The following is a 26945-nucleotide window of genomic DNA, read 5'->3' as shown; positions in this document are numbered from 1 at the left end:
GGATGATTTTCTGGTGCAGATTAATTGGCACCACTCAAAGAAAGTCTCCCCTCCTGAGCGCAATGCTCCACCCTCACCACCACTGCCTTTTCCTCACCGAGACAAACAGACAGTCCGTCCAGTCCAGGAGCGCAGTTTTCATTTGTACTCAGACCCTGCTTGTTTAAAGTTAAGTTATTTTGCAGTTTGAATTATAATCGCTGCCTGCGTGCGAGCGAGCGAGCGAACGAACGAGCGAACGAGCGGCACTCAGCCCAGGAGAAGAAAAGAATAGCACTGAGCTGAGAAAGTAAGTGCAATATATCAGCTTTATTCTCAGTCATAATACGTACACACGGACAGAGACGCTGGGAAAGAGCTGTTTTTCCTTTTGAATATCTCCCCACAGGGAGGTGCACCGTTGCCAGAGACACTGCAATACTGGGTCGATGCGTGGAGTGGACGGAGCCAAGCCCCTATTCCATCTCCCTGTTGCAAAATTCAATTTAATATTCGGTCCCGAAGCCGAGAAGCGATAACCTCCTGAATAGACGTTTGCCATTTGACTGAGTGTGAAAAGACTGAGTGTCAAAGTGGAAATGGCAAGTCAAGCCCTCTGCTGGTGACACTGCTGCTACTGTAGGGAGCCATGTGTTCAGCCTCATGTATCTGTTTCCAGGGGATTGAGGGCAACTCCCCTGGTGGTCCAGTGGTTAGGACGCAACATTTAAAACTCGTTGAGACCCGGGTTCGAATCCCGGTCAGGGGATGATTTTCTGGTGCAGATTAATTGGCACCGTTCAAGAAAATCTCCCATCCTGAGCGCAATGCTCCACCCAAACCAGTGCCTTTTACTCACCTTAACACTCAGTTAGCAGCACAGTTTGATCTCACAGCTTCCAATGTGGCCATTCACAGTGCACTCCCTCCAAACACACACGCACTGTCTGCTCGCATTTTTAAAGTCAGCAACGTGAAGTTATTTCGCCTCTCGCTTGTGGCAGTTTAAACGTTAACATTGTGTCTCTCTCGCGCTCTCTGTTTCGGGAAATGTCTGACTTGGAAACAATTAATTCTGGAACTGCCAGTTTAAAACTGCAGTAATTTTTCACACAACAACTGGAGTTAAATGTTTCAGGTCAGGAGACCAAGTCTGTGGAAGGTGGCACGTCCCAATACACAGGCTTGCAGCTTCCTGAAAAGTGACCTGAGACTGACGTCTTTCCCTCCAAGGTAAAACTGCAAGAGGGAAAAGGAAGAAAGGGAATGGCACTCATCCATCCCAGGAGTAAACAAGAAAACCACAGTTGCAATATCTCAGCATTCTGAGTAATAATACAGGCTCCAAAAATCCGTTCAGCATTTTGAATATCTCCCCACAGGGAGGTGCACCGTTGCCAGAGACACTGTAATACTGGGTCGATGCGTGGAGTGGACGGAGCAAGCTCTTGTTCCATCTCCCTGTTCCAAAAATCAATTTAATATTTGGTCCCCAGATAGGGGACATATCAGATATTAAACTGATAAGAACAGAAACTTTTTTTTTTTTTTTTCTGACACTCTGGGGTGCCTTATTGCCTTACAGATTCATTCCAGATTCCTTGCAGTGACATTACATCAAGCCAAAGCTCTACAAGCCAAAGCTCTACACTCTGCCCGAGGGGATTTCTCCCTGACTGCATCCCCCCGGCATACAATGGCAGGAAGGCTCCAAATGGTTGCCTTCCCCCACTTGACCACTTGATCTTCGCCAAAAGGCCGAGAAGCGATAACGCGCTCGATGCGAATTGATCTCCGCTCCTGTTTTCCCTCCCTCTTTGGTCTCTGGCTGACTGTGTCTAAAGCAGTCTAGAAGCACTGCCGTTCTCTCCCACTCTGGGCACATTTTTGCCACCGTTTCTAATTGCAACAGTGGATCAGTTTAAAGAAGTTGCCGTTTTTTCCTTTCTTGCTAGGATTGCTTGACAGATTGGTAAATTTGCCAGTCGGCCACCGATCAGATGGGAGAAGGTGGTGTCTCAACGGACCTCCGTCAGTCAGTCTCAGTCACTAACTCACTGCCGTTGAAGGAAACCGCTTTAAAGAAAACTAGTGACGTGACGTGACGTGTCTCACAGCGAGTGAGTGAGATTGCAACGGCCAATTGAGAAAGAGGTGAGGTGCTGACAATCAGCAGCTCGTGTTTAAACGTTCATTCCACAGCAGGCAAGACCAATCAAAAGAAAATACTGCAGATGCTGGCTCGGCTGGCTGGGCTGGCTGGCTGGAAATGGGAAATAAAAACACAAGACGTGTTAAAGGCTGGTTAAACTGTCGAAAGAAACAAGGCGTTAATGTTTCAGAAGTGCCTATTGAAAGATGTCTCTCAAGCTGCTCCCTGACTGGGCCCTGTCCATTGTCACGTTAATCCCAGGGCGGGGCGGGACTGCTTTGACCAGGAGACCTGTTTTCTGGGACGCAGGTGTGACATTCCAGGGAGTGCACCTGCTTTGTGCTGATTCGAAACTACCACGACAACGGCAACTTGCAGTTCTATATTACCACGACAACGCGCGTGTATATATTGCTACAGCAACAACTGGAGGCGGGACATTTCCCTTGAAGGGCGACATGCAAACAACCATCGCCGGCACCGCATCGCTGCAGTATTTTCTCCCAGAGTGTATCATCGGATATACGGTACGATATTTGAGCGGAATTAATCTCTCAGAGCATCAGCACGTTGCGAGCGAAGGGACGTTTTGATTCTTAAAACCTGCCCTTGCAATCGTAAAAGGTAGCGAATGCTGTCTAGTGGCAGTGTGTGGCGACACAAGGCATACTTACTTGGCAGGGGAGAATCTGTGATCCCGAAGGCGGATCTCCCAGGACGAGGCTAGCCCATTGCACTTGGGGTGTGCGCTGACGCCTGCGATGTCCCCAAATGCGGGATACTCGACTGCAAAATTTGTGGTAGTGGGGGACTGCGTTCGCGCTCTCCCCTGCATCGAAACGAAAAGTTAGATTGTCGACCCCGCGGTCCACCAATCGGATGGGTGACGGTGTTGTGTGTGTGTGTGTGTGTGTGTGTACGTATGTCAGTCAGTCTCTCACTCAGAGCTGCTGTGGAAGGAAACCTTTTTAAAAAGAACTTGCATATCGAAAGAAAGATGTGTCTCAAGCTGCCGGGGCCCTGTCCATTGTCACGTTAATGGCTGGACTGCTTTGACCAGGAGACCTGTTTCCTGGGTCGGAGGTGTGAGATTCCAGGGGACCTGCTTTGTGCTGATTTCCAACGGCCGTCCCTCCCTCCCCCCAGGCCTTCCTTCTGAACACCTTTGTCGTTTTATCGAGGGCCAGAAGCCTGCCTGTGAAAGGGAAGGATCAGCCGGTCGGCCCCCTGCTGGTCGCTGCTGCTCGTGGAGCAGGCGTGCGTGTCCTCAGCCTCTCGGACAGGTTCCTCAGGCGGTTGAGGCAGCTCCCCCAGGTGGCCCAGTGGTCGAGGACGCAACCTTTCAAATCGTTGAGACCCGGGTTCCAATCCCGGTCGGGGGGATGATTTTCTGGTGCAGATTAATTGGCACCACTCAAAGAAAGTCTCCCCTCCTGAGCGCAATGCTCCACCCTCACCACCACTGCCTTTTCCTCACCGAGACAAACAGACAGTCCGTCCAGTCCAGGAGCGCAGTTTTCATTTGTACTCAGACCCTGCTTGTTTAAAGTTAAGTTATTTTGCAGTTTGAATTATAATCGCTGCCTGCGTGCGAGCGAGCGAGCGAACGAACGAGCGAACGAGCGGCACTCAGCCCAGGAGAAGAAAAGAATAGCACTGAGCTGAGAAAGTAAGTGCAATATATCAGCTTTATTCTCAGTCATAATACGTACACACGGACAGAGACGCTGGGAAAGAGCTGTTTTTCCTTTTGAATATCTCCCCACAGGGAGGTGCACCGTTGCCAGAGACACTGCAATACTGGGTCGATGCGTGGAGTGGACGGAGCCAAGCCCCTATTCCATCTCCCTGTTGCAAAATTCAATTTAATATTCGGTCCCGAAGCCGAGAAGCGATAACCTCCTGAATAGACGTTTGCCATTTGACTGAGTGTGAAAAGACTGAGTGTCAAAGTGGAAATGGCAAGTCAAGCCCTCTGCTGGTGACACTGCTGCTACTGTAGGGAGCCATGTGTTCAGCCTCATGTATCTGTTTCCAGGGGATTGAGGGCAACTCCCCTGGTGGTCCAGTGGTTAGGACGCAACATTTAAAACTCGTTGAGACCCGGGTTCGAATCCCGGTCAGGGGATGATTTTCTGGTGCAGATTAATTGGCACCGTTCAAGAAAATCTCCCATCCTGAGCGCAATGCTCCACCCAAACCAGTGCCTTTTACTCACCTTAACACTCAGTTAGCAGCACAGTTTGATCTCACAGCTTCCAATGTGGCCATTCACAGTGCACTCCCTCCAAACACACACGCACTGTCTGCTCGCATTTTTAAAGTCAGCAACGTGAAGTTATTTCGCCTCTCGCTTGTGGCAGTTTAAACGTTAACATTGTGTCTCTCTCGCGCTCTCTGTTTCGGGAAATGTCTGACTTGGAAACAATTAATTCTGGAACTGCCAGTTTAAAACTGCAGTAATTTTTCACACAACAACTGGAGTTAAATGTTTCAGGTCAGGAGACCAAGTCTGTGGAAGGTGGCACGTCCCAATACACAGGCTTGCAGCTTCCTGAAAAGTGACCTGAGACTGACGTCTTTCCCTCCAAGGTAAAACTGCAAGAGGGAAAAGGAAGAAAGGGAATGGCACTCATCCATCCCAGGAGTAAACAAGAAAACCACAGTTGCAATATCTCAGCATTCTGAGTAATAATACAGGCTCCAAAAATCCGTTCAGCATTTTGAATATCTCCCCACAGGGAGGTGCACCGTTGCCAGAGACACTGTAATACTGGGTCGATGCGTGGAGTGGACGGAGCAAGCTCTTGTTCCATCTCCCTGTTCCAAAAATCAATTTAATATTTGGTCCCCAGATAGGGGACATATCAGATATTAAACTGATAAGAACAGAAACTTTTTTTTTTTTTTTTCTGACACTCTGGGGTGCCTTATTGCCTTACAGATTCATTCCAGATTCCTTGCAGTGACATTACATCAAGCCAAAGCTCTACAAGCCAAAGCTCTACACTCTGCCCGAGGGGATTTCTCCCTGACTGCATCCCCCCGGCATACAATGGCAGGAAGGCTCCAAATGGTTGCCTTCCCCCACTTGACCACTTGATCTTCGCCAAAAGGCCGAGAAGCGATAACGCGCTCGATGCGAATTGATCTCCGCTCCTGTTTTCCCTCCCTCTTTGGTCTCTGGCTGACTGTGTCTAAAGCAGTCTAGAAGCACTGCCGTTCTCTCCCACTCTGGGCACATTTTTGCCACCGTTTCTAATTGCAACAGTGGATCAGTTTAAAGAAGTTGCCGTTTTTTCCTTTCTTGCTAGGATTGCTTGACAGATTGGTAAATTTGCCAGTCGGCCACCGATCAGATGGGAGAAGGTGGTGTCTCAACGGACCTCCGTCAGTCAGTCTCAGTCACTAACTCACTGCCGTTGAAGGAAACCGCTTTAAAGAAAACTAGTGACGTGACGTGACGTGTCTCACAGCGAGTGAGTGAGATTGCAACGGCCAATTGAGAAAGAGGTGAGGTGCTGACAATCAGCAGCTCGTGTTTAAACGTTCATTCCACAGCAGGCAAGACCAATCAAAAGAAAATACTGCAGATGCTGGCTCGGCTGGCTGGGCTGGCTGGCTGGAAATGGGAAATAAAAACACAAGACGTGTTAAAGGCTGGTTAAACTGTCGAAAGAAACAAGGCGTTAATGTTTCAGAAGTGCCTATTGAAAGATGTCTCTCAAGCTGCTCCCTGACTGGGCCCTGTCCATTGTCACGTTAATCCCAGGGCGGGGGCGGGACTGCTTTGACCAGGAGACCTGTTTTCTGGGACGCAGGTGTGACATTCCAGGGAGTGCACCTGCTTTGTGCTGATTCGAAACGACCACGACAACGGCAACTTGCAGTTCTATATTACCACGACAACGCGCGTGTATATATTGCTACAGCAACAACTGGAGGCGGGACATTTCCCTTGAAGGGCGACATGCAAACAACCATCGCCGGCACCGCATCGCTGCAGTATTTTCTCCCAGAGTGTATCATCGGATATACGGTACGATATTTGAGCGGAATTAATCTCTCAGAGCATCAGCACGTTGCGAGCGAAGGGACGTTTTGATTCTTAAAACCTGCCCTTGCAATCGTAAAAGGTAGCGAATGCTGTCTAGTGGCAGTGTGTGGCGACACAAGGCATACTTACCTGGCAGGGGAGAATCTGTGATCCCGAAGGCGGATCTCCCAGGACGAGGCTAGCCCATTGCACTTGGGGTGTGCGCTGACGCCTGCGATGTCCCCAAATGCGGGATACTCGACTGCAAAATTTGTGGTAGTGGGGGACTGCGTTCGCGCTCTCCCCTGCATCGAAACGAAAAGTTAGATTGTCGACCCCGCGGTCCACCAATCGGATGGGTGACGGTGTTGTGTGTGTGTGTGTGTGTGTGTGTGTACGTATGTCAGTCAGTCTCTCACTCAGAGCTGCTGTGGAAGGAAACCTTTTTAAAAAGAACTTGCATATCGAAAGAAAGATGTGTCTCAAGCTGCCGGGGCCCTGTCCATTGTCACGTTAATGGCTGGACTGCTTTGACCAGGAGACCTGTTTCCTGGGTCGGAGGTGTGAGATTCCAGGGGACCTGCTTTGTGCTGATTTCCAACGGCCGTCCCTCCCTCCCCCCAGGCCTTCCTTCTGAACACCTTTGTCGTTTTATCGAGGGCCAGAAGCCTGCCTGTGAAAGGGAAGGATCAGCCGGTCGGCCCCCTGCTGGTCGCTGCTGCTCGTGGAGCAGGCGTGCGTGTCCTCAGCCTCTCGGACAGGTTCCTCAGGCGGTTGAGGCAGCTCCCCCAGGTGGCCCAGTGGTCGAGGACGCAACCTTTCAAATCGTTGAGACCCGGGTTCCAATCCCGGTCGGGGGGATGATTTTCTGGTGCAGATTAATTGGCACCACTCAAAGAAAGTCTCCCCTCCTGAGCGCAATGCTCCACCCTCACCACCACTGCCTTTTCCTCACCGAGACAAACAGACAGTCCGTCCAGTCCAGGAGCGCAGTTTTCATTTGTACTCAGACCCTGCTTGTTTAAAGTTAAGTTATTTTGCAGTTTGAATTATAATCGCTGCCTGCGTGCGAGCGAGCGAGCGAACGAACGAGCGAACGAGCGGCACTCAGCCCAGGAGAAGAAAAGAATAGCACTGAGCTGAGAAAGTAAGTGCAATATATCAGCTTTATTCTCAGTCATAATACGTACACACGGACAGGGACGCTGGGAAAGAGCTGTTTTTCCTTTTGAATATCTCCCCACAGGGAGGTGCACCGTTGCCAGAGACACTGCAATACTGGGTCGATGCGTGGAGTGGACGGAGCCAAGCCCCTATTCCATCTCCCTGTTGCAAAATTCAATTTAATATTCGGTCCCGAAGCCGAGAAGCGATAACCTCCTGAATAGACGTTTGCCATTTGACTGAGTGTGAAAAGACTGAGTGTCAAAGTGGAAATGGCAAGTCAAGCCCTCTGCTGGTGACACTGCTGCTACTGTAGGGAGCCATGTGTTCAGCCTCATGTATCTGTTTCCAGGGGATTGAGGGCAACTCCCCTGGTGGTCCAGTGGTTAGGACGCAACATTTAAAACTCGTTGAGACCCGGGTTCGAATCCCGGTCAGGGGATGATTTTCTGGTGCAGATTAATTGGCACCGTTCAAGAAAATCTCCCATCCTGAGCGCAATGCTCCACCCAAACCAGTGCCTTTTACTCACCTTAACACTCAGTTAGCAGCACAGTTTGATCTCACAGCTTCCAATGTGGCCATTCACAGTGCACTCCCTCCAAACACACACGCACTGTCTGCTCGCATTTTTAAAGTCAGCAACGTGAAGTTATTTCGCCTCTCGCTTGTGGCAGTTTAAACGTTAACATTGTGTCTCTCTCGCGCTCTCTGTTTCGGGAAATGTCTGACTTGGAAACAATTAATTCTGGAACTGCCAGTTTAAAACTGCAGTAATTTTTCACACAACAACTGGAGTTAAATGTTTCAGGTCAGGAGACCAAGTCTGTGGAAGGTGGCACGTCCCAATACACAGGCTTGCAGCTTCCTGAAAAGTGACCTGAGACTGACGTCTTTCCCTCCAAGGTAAAACTGCAAGAGGGAAAAGGAAGAAAGGGAATGGCACTCATCCATCCCAGGAGTAAACAAGAAAACCACAGTTGCAATATCTCAGCATTCTGAGTAATAATACAGGCTCCAAAAATCCGTTCAGCATTTTGAATATCTCCCCACAGGGAGGTGCACCGTTGCCAGAGACACTGTAATACTGGGTCGATGCGTGGAGTGGACGGAGCAAGCTCTTGTTCCATCTCCCTGTTCCAAAAATCAATTTAATATTTGGTCCCCAGATAGGGGACATATCAGATATTAAACTGATAAGAACAGAAACTTTTTTTTTTTTTTTTCTGACACTCTGGGGTGCCTTATTGCCTTACAGATTCATTCCAGATTCCTTGCAGTGACATTACATCAAGCCAAAGCTCTACAAGCCAAAGCTCTACACTCTGCCCGAGGGGATTTCTCCCTGACTGCATCCCCCCGGCATACAATGGCAGGAAGGCTCCAAATGGTTGCCTTCCCCCACTTGACCACTTGATCTTCGCCAAAAGGCCGAGAAGCGATAACGCGCTCGATGCGAATTGATCTCCGCTCCTGTTTTCCCTCCCTCTTTGGTCTCTGGCTGACTGTGTCTAAAGCAGTCTAGAAGCACTGCCGTTCTCTCCCACTCTGGGCACATTTTTGCCACCGTTTCTAATTGCAACAGTGGATCAGTTTAAAGAAGTTGCCGTTTTTTCCTTTCTTGCTAGGATTGCTTGACAGATTGGTAAATTTGCCAGTCGGCCACCGATCAGATGGGAGAAGGTGGTGTCTCAACGGACCTCCGTCAGTCAGTCTCAGTCACTAACTCACTGCCGTTGAAGGAAACCGCTTTAAAGAAAACTAGTGACGTGACGTGACGTGTCTCACAGCGAGTGAGTGAGATTGCAACGGCCAATTGAGAAAGAGGTGAGGTGCTGACAATCAGCAGCTCGTGTTTAAACGTTCATTCCACAGCAGGCAAGACCAATCAAAAGAAAATACTGCAGATGCTGGCTCGGCTGGCTGGGCTGGCTGGCTGGAAATGGGAAATAAAAACACAAGACGTGTTAAAGGCTGGTTAAACTGTCGAAAGAAACAAGGCGTTAATGTTTCAGAAGTGCCTATTGAAAGATGTCTCTCAAGCTGCTCCCTGACTGGGCCCTGTCCATTGTCACGTTAATCCCAGGGCGGGGGCGGGACTGCTTTGACCAGGAGACCTGTTTTCTGGGACGCAGGTGTGACATTCCAGGGAGTGCACCTGCTTTGTGCTGATTCGAAACTACCACGACAACGGCAACTTGCAGTTCTATATTACCACGACAACGCGCGTGTATATATTGCTACAGCAACAACTGGAGGCGGGACATTTCCCTTGAAGGGCGACATGCAAACAACCATCGCCGGCACCGCATCGCTGCAGTATTTTCTCCCAGAGTGTATCATCGGATATACGGTACGATATTTGAGCGGAATTAATCTCTCAGAGCATCAGCACGTTGCGAGCGAAGGGACGTTTTGATTCTTAAAACCTGCCCTTGCAATCGTAAAAGGTAGCGAATGCTGTCTAGTGGCAGTGTGTGGCGACACAAGGCATACTTACCTGGCAGGGGAGAATCTGTGATCCCGAAGGCGGATCTCCCAGGACGAGGCTAGCCCATTGCACTTGGGGTGTGCGCTGACGCCTGCGATGTCCCCAAATGCGGGATACTCGACTGCAAAATTTGTGGTAGTGGGGGACTGCGTTCGCGCTCTCCCCTGCATCGAAACGAAAAGTTAGATTGTCGACCCCGCGGTCCACCAATCGGATGGGTGACGGTGTTGTGTGTGTGTGTGTGTGTGTGTGTACGTATGTCAGTCAGTCTCTCACTCAGAGCTGCTGTGGAAGGAAACCTTTTTAAAAAGAACTTGCATATCGAAAGAAAGATGTGTCTCAAGCTGCCGGGGCCCTGTCCATTGTCACGTTAATGGCTGGACTGCTTTGACCAGGAGACCTGTTTCCTGGGTCGGAGGTGTGAGATTCCAGGGGACCTGCTTTGTGCTGATTTCCAACGGCCGTCCCTCCCTCCCCCCAGGCCTTCCTTCTGAACACCTTTGTCGTTTTATCGAGGGCCAGAAGCCTGCCTGTGAAAGGGAAGGATCAGCCGGTCGGCCCCCTGCTGGTCGCTGCTGCTCGTGGAGCAGGCGTGCGTGTCCTCAGCCTCTCGGACAGGTTCCTCAGGCGGTTGAGGCAGCTCCCCCAGGTGGCCCAGTGGTCGAGGACGCAACCTTTCAAATCGTTGAGACCCGGGTTCCAATCCCGGTCGGGGGGATGATTTTCTGGTGCAGATTAATTGGCACCACTCAAAGAAAGTCTCCCCTCCTGAGCGCAATGCTCCACCCTCACCACCACTGCCTTTTCCTCACCGAGACAAACAGACAGTCCGTCCAGTCCAGGAGCGCAGTTTTCATTTGTACTCAGACCCTGCTTGTTTAAAGTTAAGTTATTTTGCAGTTTGAATTATAATCGCTGCCTGCGTGCGAGCGAGCGAGCGAACGAACGAGCGAACGAGCGGCACTCAGCCCAGGAGAAGAAAAGAATAGCACTGAGCTGAGAAAGTAAGTGCAATATATCAGCTTTATTCTCAGTCATAATACGTACACACGGACAGGGACGCTGGGAAAGAGCTGTTTTTCCTTTTGAATATCTCCCCACAGGGAGGTGCACCGTTGCCAGAGACACTGCAATACTGGGTCGATGCGTGGAGTGGACGGAGCCAAGCCCCTATTCCATCTCCCTGTTGCAAAATTCAATTTAATATTCGGTCCCGAAGCCGAGAAGCGATAACCTCCTGAATAGACGTTTGCCATTTGACTGAGTGTGAAAAGACTGAGTGTCAAAGTGGAAATGGCAAGTCAAGCCCTCTGCTGGTGACACTGCTGCTACTGTAGGGAGCCATGTGTTCAGCCTCATGTATCTGTTTCCAGGGGATTGAGGGCAACTCCCCTGGTGGTCCAGTGGTTAGGACGCAACATTTAAAACTCGTTGAGACCCGGGTTCGAATCCCGGTCAGGGGATGATTTTCTGGTGCAGATTAATTGGCACCGTTCAAGAAAATCTCCCATCCTGAGCGCAATGCTCCACCCAAACCAGTGCCTTTTACTCACCTTAACACTCAGTTAGCAGCACAGTTTGATCTCACAGCTTCCAATGTGGCCATTCACAGTGCACTCCCTCCAAACACACACGCACTGTCTGCTCGCATTTTTAAAGTCAGCAACGTGAAGTTATTTCGCCTCTCGCTTGTGGCAGTTTAAACGTTAACATTGTGTCTCTCTCGCGCTCTCTGTTTCGGGAAATGTCTGACTTGGAAACAATTAATTCTGGAACTGCCAGTTTAAAACTGCAGTAATTTTTCACACAACAACTGGAGTTAAATGTTTCAGGTCAGGAGACCAAGTCTGTGGAAGGTGGCACGTCCCAATACACAGGCTTGCAGCTTCCTGAAAAGTGACCTGAGACTGACGTCTTTCCCTCCAAGGTAAAACTGCAAGAGGGAAAAGGAAGAAAGGGAATGGCACTCATCCATCCCAGGAGTAAACAAGAAAACCACAGTTGCAATATCTCAGCATTCTGAGTAATAATACAGGCTCCAAAAATCCGTTCAGCATTTTGAATATCTCCCCACAGGGAGGTGCACCGTTGCCAGAGACACTGTAATACTGGGTCGATGCGTGGAGTGGACGGAGCAAGCTCTTGTTCCATCTCCCTGTTCCAAAAATCAATTTAATATTTGGTCCCCAGATAGGGGACATATCAGATATTAAACTGATAAGAACAGAAACTTTTTTTTTTTTTTTTCTGACACTCTGGGGTGCCTTATTGCCTTACAGATTCATTCCAGATTCCTTGCAGTGACATTACATCAAGCCAAAGCTCTACAAGCCAAAGCTCTACACTCTGCCCGAGGGGATTTCTCCCTGACTGCATCCCCCCGGCATACAATGGCAGGAAGGCTCCAAATGGTTGCCTTCCCCCACTTGACCACTTGATCTTCGCCAAAAGGCCGAGAAGCGATAACGCGCTCGATGCGAATTGATCTCCGCTCCTGTTTTCCCTCCCTCTTTGGTCTCTGGCTGACTGTGTCTAAAGCAGTCTAGAAGCACTGCCGTTCTCTCCCACTCTGGGCACATTTTTGCCACCGTTTCTAATTGCAACAGTGGATCAGTTTAAAGAAGTTGCCGTTTTTTCCTTTCTTGCTAGGATTGCTTGACAGATTGGTAAATTTGCCAGTCGGCCACCGATCAGATGGGAGAAGGTGGTGTCTCAACGGACCTCCGTCAGTCAGTCTCAGTCACTAACTCACTGCCGTTGAAGGAAACCGCTTTAAAGAAAACTAGTGACGTGACGTGACGTGTCTCACAGCGAGTGAGTGAGATTGCAACGGCCAATTGAGAAAGAGGTGAGGTGCTGACAATCAGCAGCTCGTGTTTAAACGTTCATTCCACAGCAGGCAAGACCAATCAAAAGAAAATACTGCAGATGCTGGCTCGGCTGGCTGGGCTGGCTGGCTGGAAATGGGAAATAAAAACACAAGACGTGTTAAAGGCTGGTTAAACTGTCGAAAGAAACAAGGCGTTAATGTTTCAGAAGTGCCTATTGAAAGATGTCTCTCAAGCTGCTCCCTGACTGGGCCCTGTCCATTGTCACGTTAATCCCAGGGCGGGGGCGGGACTGCTTTGACCAGGAGACCTGTTTTCTGGGACGCAGGTGTGACATTCCAGGGAGTGCACCTGCTTTGTGCTGATTCGAAACTACCACGACAACGGCAACTTGCAGTTCTATATTACCACGACAACGCGCGTGTATATATTGCTACAGCAACAACTGGAGGCGGGACATTTCCCTTGAAGGGCGACATGCAAACAACCATCGCCGGCACCGCATCGCTGCAGTATTTTCTCCCAGAGTGTATCATCGGATATACGGTACGATATTTGAGCGGAATTAATCTCTCAGAGCATCAGCACGTTGCGAGCGAAGGGACGTTTTGATTCTTAAAACCTGCCCTTGCAATCGTAAAAGGTAGCGAATGCTGTCTAGTGGCAGTGTGTGGCGACACAAGGCATACTTACCTGGCAGGGGAGAATCTGTGATCCCGAAGGCGGATCTCCCAGGACGAGGCTAGCCCATTGCACTTGGGGTGTGCGCTGACGCCTGCGATGTCCCCAAATGCGGGATACTCGACTGCAAAATTTGTGGTAGTGGGGGACTGCGTTCGCGCTCTCCCCTGCATCGAAACGAAAAGTTAGATTGTCGACCCCGCGGTCCACCAATCGGATGGGTGACGGTGTTGTGTGTGTGTGTGTGTGTGTGTGTACGTATGTCAGTCAGTCTCTCACTCAGAGCTGCTGTGGAAGGAAACCTTTTTAAAAAGAACTTGCATATCGAAAGAAAGATGTGTCTCAAGCTGCCGGGGCCCTGTCCATTGTCACGTTAATGGCTGGACTGCTTTGACCAGGAGACCTGTTTCCTGGGTCGGAGGTGTGAGATTCCAGGGGACCTGCTTTGTGCTGATTTCCAACGGCCGTCCCTCCCTCCCCCCAGGCCTTCCTTCTGAACACCTTTGTCGTTTTATCGAGGGCCAGAAGCCTGCCTGTGAAAGGGAAGGATCAGCCGGTCGGCCCCCTGCTGGTCGCTGCTGCTCGTGGAGCAGGCGTGCGTGTCCTCAGCCTCTCGGACAGGTTCCTCAGGCGGTTGAGGCAGCTCCCCCAGGTGGCCCAGTGGTCGAGGACGCAACCTTTCAAATCGTTGAGACCTGGGTTCCAATCCCGGTCGGGGGGATGATTTTCTGGTGCAGATTAATTGGCACCACTCAAAGAAAGTCTCCCCTCCTGAGCGCAATGCTCCACCCTCACCACCACTGCCTTTTCCTCACCGAGACAAACAGACAGTCCGTCCAGTCCAGGAGCGCAGTTTTCATTTGTACTCAGACCCTGCTTGTTTAAAGTTAAGTTATTTTGCAGTTTGAATTATAATCGCTGCCTGCGTGCGAGCGAGCGAGCGAACGAACGAGCGAACGAGCGGCACTCAGCCCAGGAGAAGAAAAGAATAGCACTGAGCTGAGAAAGTAAGTGCAATATATCAGCTTTATTCTCAGTCATAATACGTACACACGGACAGGGACGCTGGGAAAGAGCTGTTTTTCCTTTTGAATATCTCCCCACAGGGAGGTGCACCGTTGCCAGAGACACTGCAATACTGGGTCGATGCGTGGAGTGGACGGAGCCAAGCCCCTATTCCATCTCCCTGTTGCAAAATTCAATTTAATATTCGGTCCCGAAGCCGAGAAGCGATAACCTCCTGAATAGACGTTTGCCATTTGACTGAGTGTGAAAAGACTGAGTGTCAAAGTGGAAATGGCAAGTCAAGCCCTCTGCTGGTGACACTGCTGCTACTGTAGGGAGCCATGTGTTCAGCCTCATGTATCTGTTTCCAGGGGATTGAGGGCAACTCCCCTGGTGGTCCAGTGGTTAGGACGCAACATTTAAAACTCGTTGAGACCCGGGTTCGAATCCCGGTCAGGGGATGATTTTCTGGTGCAGATTAATTGGCACCGTTCAAGAAAATCTCCCATCCTGAGCGCAATGCTCCACCCAAACCAGTGCCTTTTACTCACCTTAACACTCAGTTAGCAGCACAGTTTGATCTCACAGCTTCCAATGTGGCCATTCACAGTGCACTCCCTCCAAACACACACGCACTGTCTGCTCGCATTTTTAAAGTCAGCAACGTGAAGTTATTTCGCCTCTCGCTTGTGGCAGTTTAAACGTTAACATTGTGTCTCTCTCGCGCTCTCTGTTTCGGGAAATGTCTGACTTGGAAACAATTAATTCTGGAACTGCCAGTTTAAAACTGCAGTAATTTTTCACACAACAACTGGAGTTAAATGTTTCAGGTCAGGAGACCAAGTCTGTGGAAGGTGGCACGTCCCAATACACAGGCTTGCAGCTTCCTGAAAAGTGACCTGAGACTGACGTCTTTCCCTCCAAGGTAAAACTGCAAGAGGGAAAAGGAAGAAAGGGAATGGCACTCATCCATCCCAGGAGTAAACAAGAAAACCACAGTTGCAATATCTCAGCATTCTGAGTAATAATACAGGCTCCAAAAATCCGTTCAGCATTTTGAATATCTCCCCACAGGGAGGTGCACCGTTGCCAGAGACACTGTAATACTGGGTCGATGCGTGGAGTGGACGGAGCAAGCTCTTGTTCCATCTCCCTGTTCCAAAAATCAATTTAATATTTGGTCCCCAGATAGGGGACATATCAGATATTAAACTGATAAGAACAGAAACTTTTTTTTTTTTTTTTCTGACACTCTGGGGTGCCTTATTGCCTTACAGATTCATTCCAGATTCCTTGCAGTGACATTACATCAAGCCAAAGCTCTACAAGCCAAAGCTCTACACTCTGCCCGAGGGGATTTCTCCCTGACTGCATCCCCCCGGCATACAATGGCAGGAAGGCTCCAAATGGTTGCCTTCCCCCACTTGACCACTTGATCTTCGCCAAAAGGCCGAGAAGCGATAACGCGCTCGATGCGAATTGATCTCCGCTCCTGTTTTCCCTCCCTCTTTGGTCTCTGGCTGACTGTGTCTAAAGCAGTCTAGAAGCACTGCCGTTCTCTCCCACTCTGGGCACATTTTTGCCACCGTTTCTAATTGCAACAGTGGATCAGTTTAAAGAAGTTGCCGTTTTTTCCTTTCTTGCTAGGATTGCTTGACAGATTGGTAAATTTGCCAGTCGGCCACCGATCAGATGGGAGAAGGTGGTGTCTCAACGGACCTCCGTCAGTCAGTCTCAGTCACTAACTCACTGCCGTTGAAGGAAACCGCTTTAAAGAAAACTAGTGACGTGACGTGACGTGTCTCACAGCGAGTGAGTGAGATTGCAACGGCCAATTGAGAAAGAGGTGAGGTGCTGACAATCAGCAGCTCGTGTTTAAACGTTCATTCCACAGCAGGCAAGACCAATCAAAAGAAAATACTGCAGATGCTGGCTCGGCTGGCTGGGCTGGCTGGCTGGAAATGGGAAATAAAAACACAAGACGTGTTAAAGGCTGGTTAAACTGTCGAAAGAAACAAGGCGTTAATGTTTCAGAAGTGCCTATTGAAAGATGTCTCTCAAGCTGCTCCCTGACTGGGCCCTGTCCATTGTCACGTTAATCCCAGGGCGGGGGCGGGACTGCTTTGACCAGGAGACCTGTTTTCTGGGACGCAGGTGTGACATTCCAGGGAGTGCACCTGCTTTGTGCTGATTCGAAACTACCACGACAACGGCAACTTGCAGTTCTATATTACCACGACAACGCGCGTGTATATATTGCTACAGCAACAACTGGAGGCGGGACATTTCCCTTGAAGGGCGACATGCAAACAACCATCGCCGGCACCGCATCGCTGCAGTATTTTCTCCCAGAGTGTATCATCGGATATACGGTACGATATTTGAGCGGAATTAATCTCTCAGAGCATCAGCACGTTGCGAGCGAAGGGACGTTTTGATTCTTAAAACCTGCCCTTGCAATCGTAAAAGGTAGCGAATGCTGTCTAGTGGCAGTGTGTGGCGACACAAGGCATACTTACCTGGCAGGGGAGAATCTGTGATCCCGAAGGCGGATCTCCCAGGACGAGGCTAGCCCATTGCACTTGGGGTGTGCGCTGACGCCTGCGATGTCCCCAAATGCGGGATACTCGACTGCAAAATTTGTGGTAGTGGGGGACTGCGTTCGCGCTCTCCCCTGCATCGAAACGAAAAGTTAGATTGTCGACCCCGCGGTCCACCAATCGGATGGGTGACGGTGTTGTGTGTGTGTGTGTGTGTGTGTGTACGTATGTCAGTCAGTCTCTCACTCAGAGCTGCTGTGGAAGGAAACCTTTTTAAAAAGAACTTGCATATCGAAAGAAAGATGTGTCTCAAGCTGCCGGGGCCCTGTCCATTGTCACGTTAATGGCTGGACTGCTTTGACCAGGAGACCTGTTTCCTGGGTCGGAGGTGTGAGATTCCAGGGGACCTGCTTTGTGCTGATTTCCAACGGCCGTCCCTCCCTCCCCCCAGGCCTTCCTTCTGAACACCTTTGTCGTTTTATCGAGGGCCAGAAGCCTGCCTGTGAAAGGGAAGGATCAGCCGGTCGGCCCCCTGCTGGTCGCTGCTGCTCGTGGAGCAGGCGTGCGTGTCCTCAGCCTCTCGGACAGGTTCCTCAGGCGGTTGAGGCAGCTCCCCCAGGTGGCCCAGTGGTCGAGGACGCAACCTTTCAAATCGTTGAGACCCGGGTTCCAATCCCGGTCGGGGGGATGATTTTCTGGTGCAGATTAATTGGCACCACTCAAAGAAAGTCTCCCCTCCTGAGCGCAATGCTCCACCCTCACCACCACTGCCTTTTCCTCACCGAGACAAACAGACAGTCCGTCCAGTCCAGGAGCGCAGTTTTCATTTGTACTCAGACCCTGCTTGTTTAAAGTTAAGTTATTTTGCAGTTTGAATTATAATCGCTGCCTGCGTGCGAGCGAGCGAGCGAACGAACGAGCGAACGAGCGGCACTCAGCCCAGGAGAAGAAAAGAATAGCACTGAGCTGAGAAAGTAAGTGCAATATATCAGCTTTATTCTCAGTCATAATACGTACACACGGACAGGGACGCTGGGAAAGAGCTGTTTTTCCTTTTGAATATCTCCCCACAGGGAGGTGCACCGTTGCCAGAGACACTGCAATACTGGGTCGATGCGTGGAGTGGACGGAGCCAAGCCCCTATTCCATCTCCCTGTTGCAAAATTCAATTTAATATTCGGTCCCGAAGCCGAGAAGCGATAACCTCCTGAATAGACGTTTGCCATTTGACTGAGTGTGAAAAGACTGAGTGTCAAAGTGGAAATGGCAAGTCAAGCCCTCTGCTGGTGACACTGCTGCTACTGTAGGGAGCCATGTGTTCAGCCTCATGTATCTGTTTCCAGGGGATTGAGGGCAACTCCCCTGGTGGTCCAGTGGTTAGGACGCAACATTTAAAACTCGTTGAGACCCGGGTTCGAATCCCGGTCAGGGGATGATTTTCTGGTGCAGATTAATTGGCACCGTTCAAGAAAATCTCCCATCCTGAGCGCAATGCTCCACCCAAACCAGTGCCTTTTACTCACCTTAACACTCAGTTAGCAGCACAGTTTGATCTCACAGCTTCCAATGTGGCCATTCACAGTGCACTCCCTCCAAACACACACGCACTGTCTGCTCGCATTTTTAAAGTCAGCAACGTGAAGTTATTTCGCCTCTCGCTTGTGGCAGTTTAAACGTTAACATTGTGTCTCTCTCGCGCTCTCTGTTTCGGGAAATGTCTGACTTGGAAACAATTAATTCTGGAACTGCCAGTTTAAAACTGCAGTAATTTTTCACACAACAACTGGAGTTAAATGTTTCAGGTCAGGAGACCAAGTCTGTGGAAGGTGGCACGTCCCAATACACAGGCTTGCAGCTTCCTGAAAAGTGACCTGAGACTGACGTCTTTCCCTCCAAGGTAAAACTGCAAGAGGGAAAAGGAAGAAAGGGAATGGCACTCATCCATCCCAGGAGTAAACAAGAAAACCACAGTTGCAATATCTCAGCATTCTGAGTAATAATACAGGCTCCAAAAATCCGTTCAGCATTTTGAATATCTCCCCACAGGGAGGTGCACCGTTGCCAGAGACACTGTAATACTGGGTCGATGCGTGGAGTGGACGGAGCAAGCTCTTGTTCCATCTCCCTGTTCCAAAAATCAATTTAATATTTGGTCCCCAGATAGGGGACATATCAGATATTAAACTGATAAGAACAGAAACTTTTTTTTTTTTTTTTCTGACACTCTGGGGTGCCTTATTGCCTTACAGATTCATTCCAGATTCCTTGCAGTGACATTACATCAAGCCAAAGCTCTACAAGCCAAAGCTCTACACTCTGCCCGAGGGGATTTCTCCCTGACTGCATCCCCCCGGCATACAATGGCAGGAAGGCTCCAAATGGTTGCCTTCCCCCACTTGACCACTTGATCTTCGCCAAAAGGCCGAGAAGCGATAACGCGCTCGATGCGAATTGATCTCCGCTCCTGTTTTCCCTCCCTCTTTGGTCTCTGGCTGACTGTGTCTAAAGCAGTCTAGAAGCACTGCCGTTCTCTCCCACTCTGGGCACATTTTTGCCACCGTTTCTAATTGCAACAGTGGATCAGTTTAAAGAAGTTGCCGTTTTTTCCTTTCTTGCTAGGATTGCTTGACAGATTGGTAAATTTGCCAGTCGGCCACCGATCAGATGGGAGAAGGTGGTGTCTCAACGGACCTCCGTCAGTCAGTCTCAGTCACTAACTCACTGCCGTTGAAGGAAACCGCTTTAAAGAAAACTAGTGACGTGACGTGACGTGTCTCACAGCGAGTGAGTGAGATTGCAACGGCCAATTGAGAAAGAGGTGAGGTGCTGACAATCAGCAGCTCGTGTTTAAACGTTCATTCCACAGCAGGCAAGACCAATCAAAAGAAAATACTGCAGATGCTGGCTCGGCTGGCTGGGCTGGCTGGCTGGAAATGGGAAATAAAAACACAAGACGTGTTAAAGGCTGGTTAAACTGTCGAAAGAAACAAGGCGTTAATGTTTCAGAAGTGCCTATTGAAAGATGTCTCTCAAGCTGCTCCCTGACTGGGCCCTGTCCATTGTCACGTTAATCCCAGGGCGGGGGCGGGACTGCTTTGACCAGGAGACCTGTTTTCTGGGACGCAGGTGTGACATTCCAGGGAGTGCACCTGCTTTGTGCTGATTCGAAACGACCACGACAACGGCAACTTGCAGTTCTATATTACCACGACAACGCGCGTGTATATATTGCTACAGCAACAACTGGAGGCGGGACATTTCCCTTGAAGGGCGACATGCAAACAACCATCGCCGGCACCGCATCGCTGCAGTATTTTCTCCCAGAGTGTATCATCGGATATACGGTACGATATTTGAGCGGAATTAATCTCTCAGAGCATCAGCACGTTGCGAGCGAAGGGACGTTTTGATTCTTAAAACCTGCCCTTGCAATCGTAAAAGGTAGCGAATGCTGTCTAGTGGCAGTGTGTGGCGACACAAAGCATACTTACCTGGCAGGGGAGAATCTGTGATCCCGAAGGCGGATCTCCCAGGACGAGGCTAGCCCATTGCACTTGGGGTGTGCGCTGACGCCTGCGATGTCCCCAAATGCGGGATACTCGACTGCAAAATTTGTGGTAGTGGGGGACTGCGTTCGCGCTCTCCCCTGCATCGAAACGAAAAGTTAGATTGTCGACCCCGCGGTCCACCAATCGGATGGGTGACGGTGTTGTGTGTGTGTGTGTGTGTGTGTGTGTGTACGTATGTCAGTCAGTCTCTCACTCAGAGCTGCTGTGGAAGGAAACCTTTTTAAAAAGAACTTGCATATCGAAAGAAAGATGTGTCTCAAGCTGCCGGGGCCCTGTCCATTGTCACGTTAATGGCTGGACTGCTTTGACCAGGAGACCTGTTTCCTGGGTCGGAGGTGTGAGATTCCAGGGGACCTGCTTTGTGCTGATTTCCAACGGCCGTCCCTCCCTCCCCCCAGGCCTTCCTTCTGAACACCTTTGTCGTTTTATCGAGGGCCAGAAGCCTGCCTGTGAAAGGGAAGGATCAGCCGGTCGGCCCCCTGCTGGTCGCTGCTGCTCGTGGAGCAGGCGTGCGTGTCCTCAGCCTCTCGGACAGGTTCCTCAGGCGGTTGAGGCAGCTCCCCCAGGTGGCCCAGTGGTCGAGGACGCAACCTTTCAAATCGTTGAGACCCGGGTTCCAATCCCGGTCGGGGGGATGATTTTCTGGTGCAGATTAATTGGCACCACTCAAAGAAAGTCTCCCCTCCTGAGCGCAATGCTCCACCCTCACCACCACTGCCTTTTCCTCACCGAGACAAACAGACAGTCCGTCCAGTCCAGGAGCGCAGTTTTCATTTGTACTCAGACCCTGCTTGTTTAAAGTTAAGTTATTTTGCAGTTTGAATTATAATCGCTGCCTGCGTGCGAGCGAGCGAGCGAACGAACGAGCGAACGAGCGGCACTCAGCCCAGGAGAAGAAAAGAATAGCACTGAGCTGAGAAAGTAAGTGCAATATATCAGCTTTATTCTCAGTCATAATACGTACACACGGACAGGGACGCTGGGAAAGAGCTGTTTTTCCTTTTGAATATCTCCCCACAGGGAGGTGCACCGTTGCCAGAGACACTGCAATACTGGGTCGATGCGTGGAGTGGACGGAGCCAAGCCCCTATTCCATCTCCCTGTTGCAAAATTCAATTTAATATTCGGTCCCGAAGCCGAGAAGCGATAACCTCCTGAATAGACGTTTGCCATTTGACTGAGTGTGAAAAGACTGAGTGTCAAAGTGGAAATGGCAAGTCAAGCCCTCTGCTGGTGACACTGCTGCTACTGTAGGGAGCCATGTGTTCAGCCTCATGTATCTGTTTCCAGGGGATTGAGGGCAACTCCCCTGGTGGTCCAGTGGTTAGGACGCAACATTTAAAACTCGTTGAGACCCGGGTTCGAATCCCGGTCAGGGGATGATTTTCTGGTGCAGATTAATTGGCACCGTTCAAGAAAATCTCCCATCCTGAGCGCAATGCTCCACCCAAACCAGTGCCTTTTACTCACCTTAACACTCAGTTAGCAGCACAGTTTGATCTCACAGCTTCCAATGTGGCCATTCACAGTGCACTCCCTCCAAACACACACGCACTGTCTGCTCGCATTTTTAAAGTCAGCAACGTGAAGTTATTTCGCCTCTCGCTTGTGGCAGTTTAAACGTTAACATTGTGTCTCTCTCGCGCTCTCTGTTTCGGGAAATGTCTGACTTGGAAACAATTAATTCTGGAACTGCCAGTTTAAAACTGCAGTAATTTTTCACACAACAACTGGAGTTAAATGTTTCAGGTCAGGAGACCAAGTCTGTGGAAGGTGGCACGTCCCAATACACAGGCTTGCAGCTTCCTGAAAAGTGACCTGAGACTGACGTCTTTCCCTCCAAGGTAAAACTGCAAGAGGGAAAAGGAAGAAAGGGAATGGCACTCATCCATCCCAGGAGTAAACAAGAAAACCACAGTTGCAATATCTCAGCATTCTGAGTAATAATACAGGCTCCAAAAATCCGTTCAGCATTTTGAATATCTCCCCACAGGGAGGTGCACCGTTGCCAGAGACACTGTAATACTGGGTCGATGCGTGGAGTGGACGGAGCAAGCTCTTGTTCCATCTCCCTGTTCCAAAAATCAATTTAATATTTGGTCCCCAGATAGGGGACATATCAGATATTAAACTGATAAGAACAGAAACTTTTTTTTTTTTTTTTCTGACACTCTGGGGTGCCTTATTGCCTTACAGATTCATTCCAGATTCCTTGCAGTGACATTACATCAAGCCAAAGCTCTACAAGCCAAAGCTCTACACTCTGCCCGAGGGGATTTCTCCCTGACTGCATCCCCCCGGCATACAATGGCAGGAAGGCTCCAAATGGTTGCCTTCCCCCACTTGACCACTTGATCTTCGCCAAAAGGCCGAGAAGCGATAACGCGCTCGATGCGAATTGATCTCCGCTCCTGTTTTCCCTCCCTCTTTGGTCTCTGGCTGACTGTGTCTAAAGCAGTCTAGAAGCACTGCCGTTCTCTCCCACTCTGGGCACATTTTTGCCACCGTTTCTAATTGCAACAGTGGATCAGTTTAAAGAAGTTGCCGTTTTTTCCTTTCTTGCTAGGATTGCTTGACAGATTGGTAAATTTGCCAGTCGGCCACCGATCAGATGGGAGAAGGTGGTGTCTCAACGGACCTCCGTCAGTCAGTCTCAGTCACTAACTCACTGCCGTTGAAGGAAACCGCTTTAAAGAAAACTAGTGACGTGACGTGACGTGTCTCACAGCGAGTGAGTGAGATTGCAACGGCCAATTGAGAAAGAGGTGAGGTGCTGACAATCAGCAGCTCGTGTTTAAACGTTCATTCCACAGCAGGCAAGACCAATCAAAAGAAAATACTGCAGATGCTGGCTCGGCTGGCTGGGCTGGCTGGCTGGAAATGGGAAATAAAAACACAAGACGTGTTAAAGGCTGGTTAAACTGTCGAAAGAAACAAGGCGTTAATGTTTCAGAAGTGCCTATTGAAAGATGTCTCTCAAGCTGCTCCCTGACTGGGCCCTGTCCATTGTCACGTTAATCCCAGGGCGGGGCGGGACTGCTTTGACCAGGAGACCTGTTTTCTGGGACGCAGGTGTGACATTCCAGGGAGTGCACCTGCTTTGTGCTGATTCGAAACGACCACGACAACGGCAACTTGCAGTTCTATATTACCACGACAACGCGCGTGTATATATTGCTACAGCAACAACTGGAGGCGGGACATTTCCCTTGAAGGGCGACATGCAAACAACCATCGCCGGCACCGCATCGCTGCAGTATTTTCTCCCAGAGTGTATCATCGGATATACGGTACGATATTTGAGCGGAATTAATCTCTCAGAGCATCAGCACGTTGCGAGCGAAGGGACGTTTTGATTCTTAAAACCTGCCCTTGCAATCGTAAAAGGTAGCGAATGCTGTCTAGTGGCAGTGTGTGGCGACACAAAGCATACTTACCTGGCAGGGGAGAATCTGTGATCCCGAAGGCGGATCTCCCAGGACGAGGCTAGCCCATTGCACTTGGGGTGTGCGCTGACGCCTGCGATGTCCCCAAATGCGGGATACTCGACTGCAAAATTTGTGGTAGTGGGGGACTGCGTTCGCGCTCTCCCCTGCATCGAAACGAAAAGTTAGATTGTCGACCCCGCGGTCCACCAATCGGATGGGTGACGGTGTTGTGTGTGTGTGTGTGTGTGTGTGTACGTATGTCAGTCAGTCTCTCACTCAGAGCTGCTGTGGAAGGAAACCTTTTTAAAAAGAACTTGCATATCGAAAGAAAGATGTGTCTCAAGCTGCCGGGGCCCTGTCCATTGTCACGTTAATGGCTGGACTGCTTTGACCAGGAGACCTGTTTCCTGGGTCGGAGGTGTGAGATTCCAGGGGACCTGCTTTGTGCTGATTTCCAACGGCCGTCCCTCCCTCCCCCCAGGCCTTCCTTCTGAACACCTTTGTCGTTTTATCGAGGGCCAGAAGCCTGCCTGTGAAAGGGAAGGATCAGCCGGTCGGCCCCCTGCTGGTCGCTGCTGCTCGTGGAGCAGGCGTGCGTGTCCTCAGCCTCTCGGACAGGTTCCTCAGGCGGTTGAGGCAGCTCCCCCAGGTGGCCCAGTGGTCGAGGACGCAACCTTTCAAATCGTTGAGACCCGGGTTCCAATCCCGGTCGGGGGGATGATTTTCTGGTGCAGATTAATTGGCACCACTCAAAGAAAGTCTCCCCTCCTGAGCGCAATGCTCCACCCTCACCACCACTGCCTTTTCCTCACCGAGACAAACAGACAGTCCGTCCAGTCCAGGAGCGCAGTTTTCATTTGTACTCAGACCCTGCTTGTTTAAAGTTAAGTTATTTTGCAGTTTGAATTATAATCGCTGCCTGCGTGCGAGCGAGCGAGCGAACGAACGAGCGAACGAGCGGCACTCAGCCCAGGAGAAGAAAAGAATAGCACTGAGCTGAGAAAGTAAGTGCAATATATCAGCTTTATTCTCAGTCATAATACGTACACACGGACAGGGACGCTGGGAAAGAGCTGTTTTTCCTTTTGAATATCTCCCCACAGGGAGGTGCACCGTTGCCAGAGACACTGCAATACTGGGTCGATGCGTGGAGTGGACGGAGCCAAGCCCCTATTCCATCTCCCTGTTGCAAAATTCAATTTAATATTCGGTCCCGAAGCCGAGAAGCGATAACCTCCTGAATAGACGTTTGCCATTTGACTGAGTGTGAAAAGACTGAGTGTCAAAGTGGAAATGGCAAGTCAAGCCCTCTGCTGGTGACACTGCTGCTACTGTAGGGAGCCATGTGTTCAGCCTTCTGTATATGTTTGCAGGGGATTGAGGGCTGATGGTCCAGTGGTTAGGACGCAACATTTAAAACTCGTTGAGACCCGGGTTCGAATCCCGGTCAGGGGATGATTTTCTGGTGCAGATTAATTGGCACCGTTCAAGAAAATCTCCCATCCTGAGCGCAATGCTCCACCCAAACCAGTGCCTTTTACTCACCTTAACACTCAGTTAGCAGCACAGTTTGATCTCACAGCTTCCAATGTGGCCATTCACAGTGCACTCCCTCCAAACACACACGCACTGTCTGCTCGCATTTTTAAAGTCAGCAACGTGAAGTTATTTCGCCTCTCGCTTGTGGCAGTTTAAACGTTAACATTGTGTCTCTCTCGCGCTCTCTGTTTCGGGAAATGTCTGACTTGGAAACAATTAATTCTGGAACTGCCAGTTTAAAACTGCAGTAATTTTTCACACAACAACTGGAGTTAAATGTTTCAGGTCAGGAGACCAAGTCTGTGGAAGGTGGCACGTCCCAATACACAGGCTTGCAGCTTCCTGAAAAGTGACCTGAGACTGACGTCTTTCCCTCCAAGGTAAAACTGCAAGAGGGAAAAGGAAGAAAGGGAATGGCACTCATCCATCCCAGGAGTAAACAAGAAAACCACAGTTGCAATATCTCAGCATTCTGAGTAATAATACAGGCTCCAAAAATCCGTTCAGCATTTTGAATATCTCCCCACAGGGAGGTGCACCGTTGCCAGAGACACTGTAATACTGGGTCGATGCGTGGAGTGGACGGAGCAAGCTCTTGTTCCATCTCCCTGTTCCAAAAATCAATTTAATATTTGGTCCCCAGATAGGGGACATATCAGATATTAAACTGATAAGAACAGAAACTTTTTTTTTTTTTTTTCTGACACTCTGGGGTGCCTTATTGCCTTACAGATTCATTCCAGATTCCTTGCAGTGACATTACATCAAGCCAAAGCTCTACAAGCCAAAGCTCTACACTCTGCCCGAGGGGATTTCTCCCTGACTGCATCCCCCCGGCATACAATGGCAGGAAGGCTCCAAATGGTTGCCTTCCCCCACTTGACCACTTGATCTTCGCCAAAAGGCCGAGAAGCGATAACGCGCTCGATGCGAATTGATCTCCGCTCCTGTTTTCCCTCCCTCTTTGGTCTCTGGCTGACTGTGTCTAAAGCAGTCTAGAAGCACTGCCGTTCTCTCCCACTCTGGGCACATTTTTGCCACCGTTTCTAATTGCAACAGTGGATCAGTTTAAAGAAGTTGCCGTTTTTTCCTTTCTTGCTAGGATTGCTTGACAGATTGGTAAATTTGCCAGTCGGCCACCGATCAGATGGGAGAAGGTGGTGTCTCAACGGACCTCCGTCAGTCAGTCTCAGTCACTAACTCACTGCCGTTGAAGGAAACCGCTTTAAAGAAAACTAGTGACGTGACGTGACGTGTCTCACAGCGAGTGAGTGAGATTGCAACGGCCAATTGAGAAAGAGGTGAGGTGCTGACAATCAGCAGCTCGTGTTTAAACGTTCATTCCACAGCAGGCAAGACCAATCAAAAGAAAATACTGCAGATGCTGGCTCGGCTGGCTGGGCTGGCTGGCTGGAAATGGGAAATAAATACACAAGACGTGTTAAAGGCTGGTTAAACTGTCGAAAGAAACAAGGCGTTAATGTTTCAGAAGTGCCTATTGAAAGATGTCTCTCAAGCTGCTCCCTGACTGGG

At 49.9% G+C, this 26945-nt stretch overlaps 7 non-coding genes and 16 pseudogenes across 7 annotated transcripts; 7 read left to right on the top strand and 16 right to left on the bottom strand.

Moving 5' to 3' along the window:
* Window positions 1-387: 387 nt before the first annotated feature.
* On the bottom strand, window positions 388-516 carry LOC137317268 (U2 spliceosomal RNA; annotated as a pseudogene).
* An 844-nt stretch (window positions 517-1360) lies between these two features.
* Window positions 1361-1566, bottom strand: LOC137317219 (U2 spliceosomal RNA; annotated as a pseudogene).
* Window positions 1567-2797: 1231 nt separating this feature from the next.
* LOC137317299 (U1 spliceosomal RNA) lies at window positions 2798-2963 on the top strand. The gene has a single exon (XR_010961692.1). It is a non-coding gene; the product is annotated as a U1 spliceosomal RNA (small nuclear RNA).
* Window positions 2964-3898: 935 nt separating this feature from the next.
* Window positions 3899-4027, bottom strand: LOC137317267 (U2 spliceosomal RNA; annotated as a pseudogene).
* An 844-nt stretch (window positions 4028-4871) lies between these two features.
* LOC137317217 (U2 spliceosomal RNA) lies at window positions 4872-5077 on the bottom strand (annotated as a pseudogene).
* A 1232-nt stretch (window positions 5078-6309) lies between these two features.
* On the top strand, window positions 6310-6475 carry LOC137317295 (U1 spliceosomal RNA). The gene has a single exon (XR_010961688.1). It is a non-coding gene; the product is annotated as a U1 spliceosomal RNA (small nuclear RNA).
* A 937-nt stretch (window positions 6476-7412) lies between these two features.
* On the bottom strand, window positions 7413-7541 carry LOC137317266 (U2 spliceosomal RNA; annotated as a pseudogene).
* Window positions 7542-8385: 844 nt separating this feature from the next.
* On the bottom strand, window positions 8386-8591 carry LOC137317216 (U2 spliceosomal RNA; annotated as a pseudogene).
* A 1232-nt stretch (window positions 8592-9823) lies between these two features.
* On the top strand, window positions 9824-9989 carry LOC137317294 (U1 spliceosomal RNA). Its single transcript, XR_010961687.1, has one exon. It is a non-coding gene; the product is annotated as a U1 spliceosomal RNA (small nuclear RNA).
* Window positions 9990-10924: 935 nt separating this feature from the next.
* LOC137317265 (U2 spliceosomal RNA) lies at window positions 10925-11053 on the bottom strand (annotated as a pseudogene).
* Window positions 11054-11897: 844 nt separating this feature from the next.
* On the bottom strand, window positions 11898-12103 carry LOC137317215 (U2 spliceosomal RNA; annotated as a pseudogene).
* A 1232-nt stretch (window positions 12104-13335) lies between these two features.
* LOC137317293 (U1 spliceosomal RNA) lies at window positions 13336-13501 on the top strand. Its single transcript, XR_010961686.1, has one exon. It is a non-coding gene; the product is annotated as a U1 spliceosomal RNA (small nuclear RNA).
* A 935-nt stretch (window positions 13502-14436) lies between these two features.
* LOC137317263 (U2 spliceosomal RNA) lies at window positions 14437-14565 on the bottom strand (annotated as a pseudogene).
* Window positions 14566-15409: 844 nt separating this feature from the next.
* LOC137317214 (U2 spliceosomal RNA) lies at window positions 15410-15615 on the bottom strand (annotated as a pseudogene).
* A 1232-nt stretch (window positions 15616-16847) lies between these two features.
* Window positions 16848-17013, top strand: LOC137317292 (U1 spliceosomal RNA). Its single transcript, XR_010961685.1, has one exon. It is a non-coding gene; the product is annotated as a U1 spliceosomal RNA (small nuclear RNA).
* A 935-nt stretch (window positions 17014-17948) lies between these two features.
* On the bottom strand, window positions 17949-18077 carry LOC137317262 (U2 spliceosomal RNA; annotated as a pseudogene).
* An 844-nt stretch (window positions 18078-18921) lies between these two features.
* Window positions 18922-19127, bottom strand: LOC137317213 (U2 spliceosomal RNA; annotated as a pseudogene).
* A 1232-nt stretch (window positions 19128-20359) lies between these two features.
* LOC137317291 (U1 spliceosomal RNA) lies at window positions 20360-20525 on the top strand. The gene has a single exon (XR_010961684.1). It is a non-coding gene; the product is annotated as a U1 spliceosomal RNA (small nuclear RNA).
* Window positions 20526-21464: 939 nt separating this feature from the next.
* On the bottom strand, window positions 21465-21593 carry LOC137317261 (U2 spliceosomal RNA; annotated as a pseudogene).
* Window positions 21594-22437: 844 nt separating this feature from the next.
* Window positions 22438-22643, bottom strand: LOC137317212 (U2 spliceosomal RNA; annotated as a pseudogene).
* Window positions 22644-23874: 1231 nt separating this feature from the next.
* Window positions 23875-24040, top strand: LOC137317290 (U1 spliceosomal RNA). The gene has a single exon (XR_010961683.1). It is a non-coding gene; the product is annotated as a U1 spliceosomal RNA (small nuclear RNA).
* A 935-nt stretch (window positions 24041-24975) lies between these two features.
* On the bottom strand, window positions 24976-25104 carry LOC137317260 (U2 spliceosomal RNA; annotated as a pseudogene).
* An 836-nt stretch (window positions 25105-25940) lies between these two features.
* Window positions 25941-26146, bottom strand: LOC137317211 (U2 spliceosomal RNA; annotated as a pseudogene).
* Between the last annotated feature and the right edge of the window lie 799 nt (window positions 26147-26945).

Source organism: Heptranchias perlo, unplaced genomic scaffold (genome assembly GCF_035084215.1).
Source record: "Heptranchias perlo isolate sHepPer1 unplaced genomic scaffold, sHepPer1.hap1 HAP1_SCAFFOLD_605, whole genome shotgun sequence".
Classification (NCBI taxonomy): Eukaryota; Metazoa; Chordata; class Chondrichthyes; order Hexanchiformes; family Hexanchidae; genus Heptranchias; species Heptranchias perlo.
This window is presented reverse-complemented; position numbering and strand designations above follow the sequence as displayed.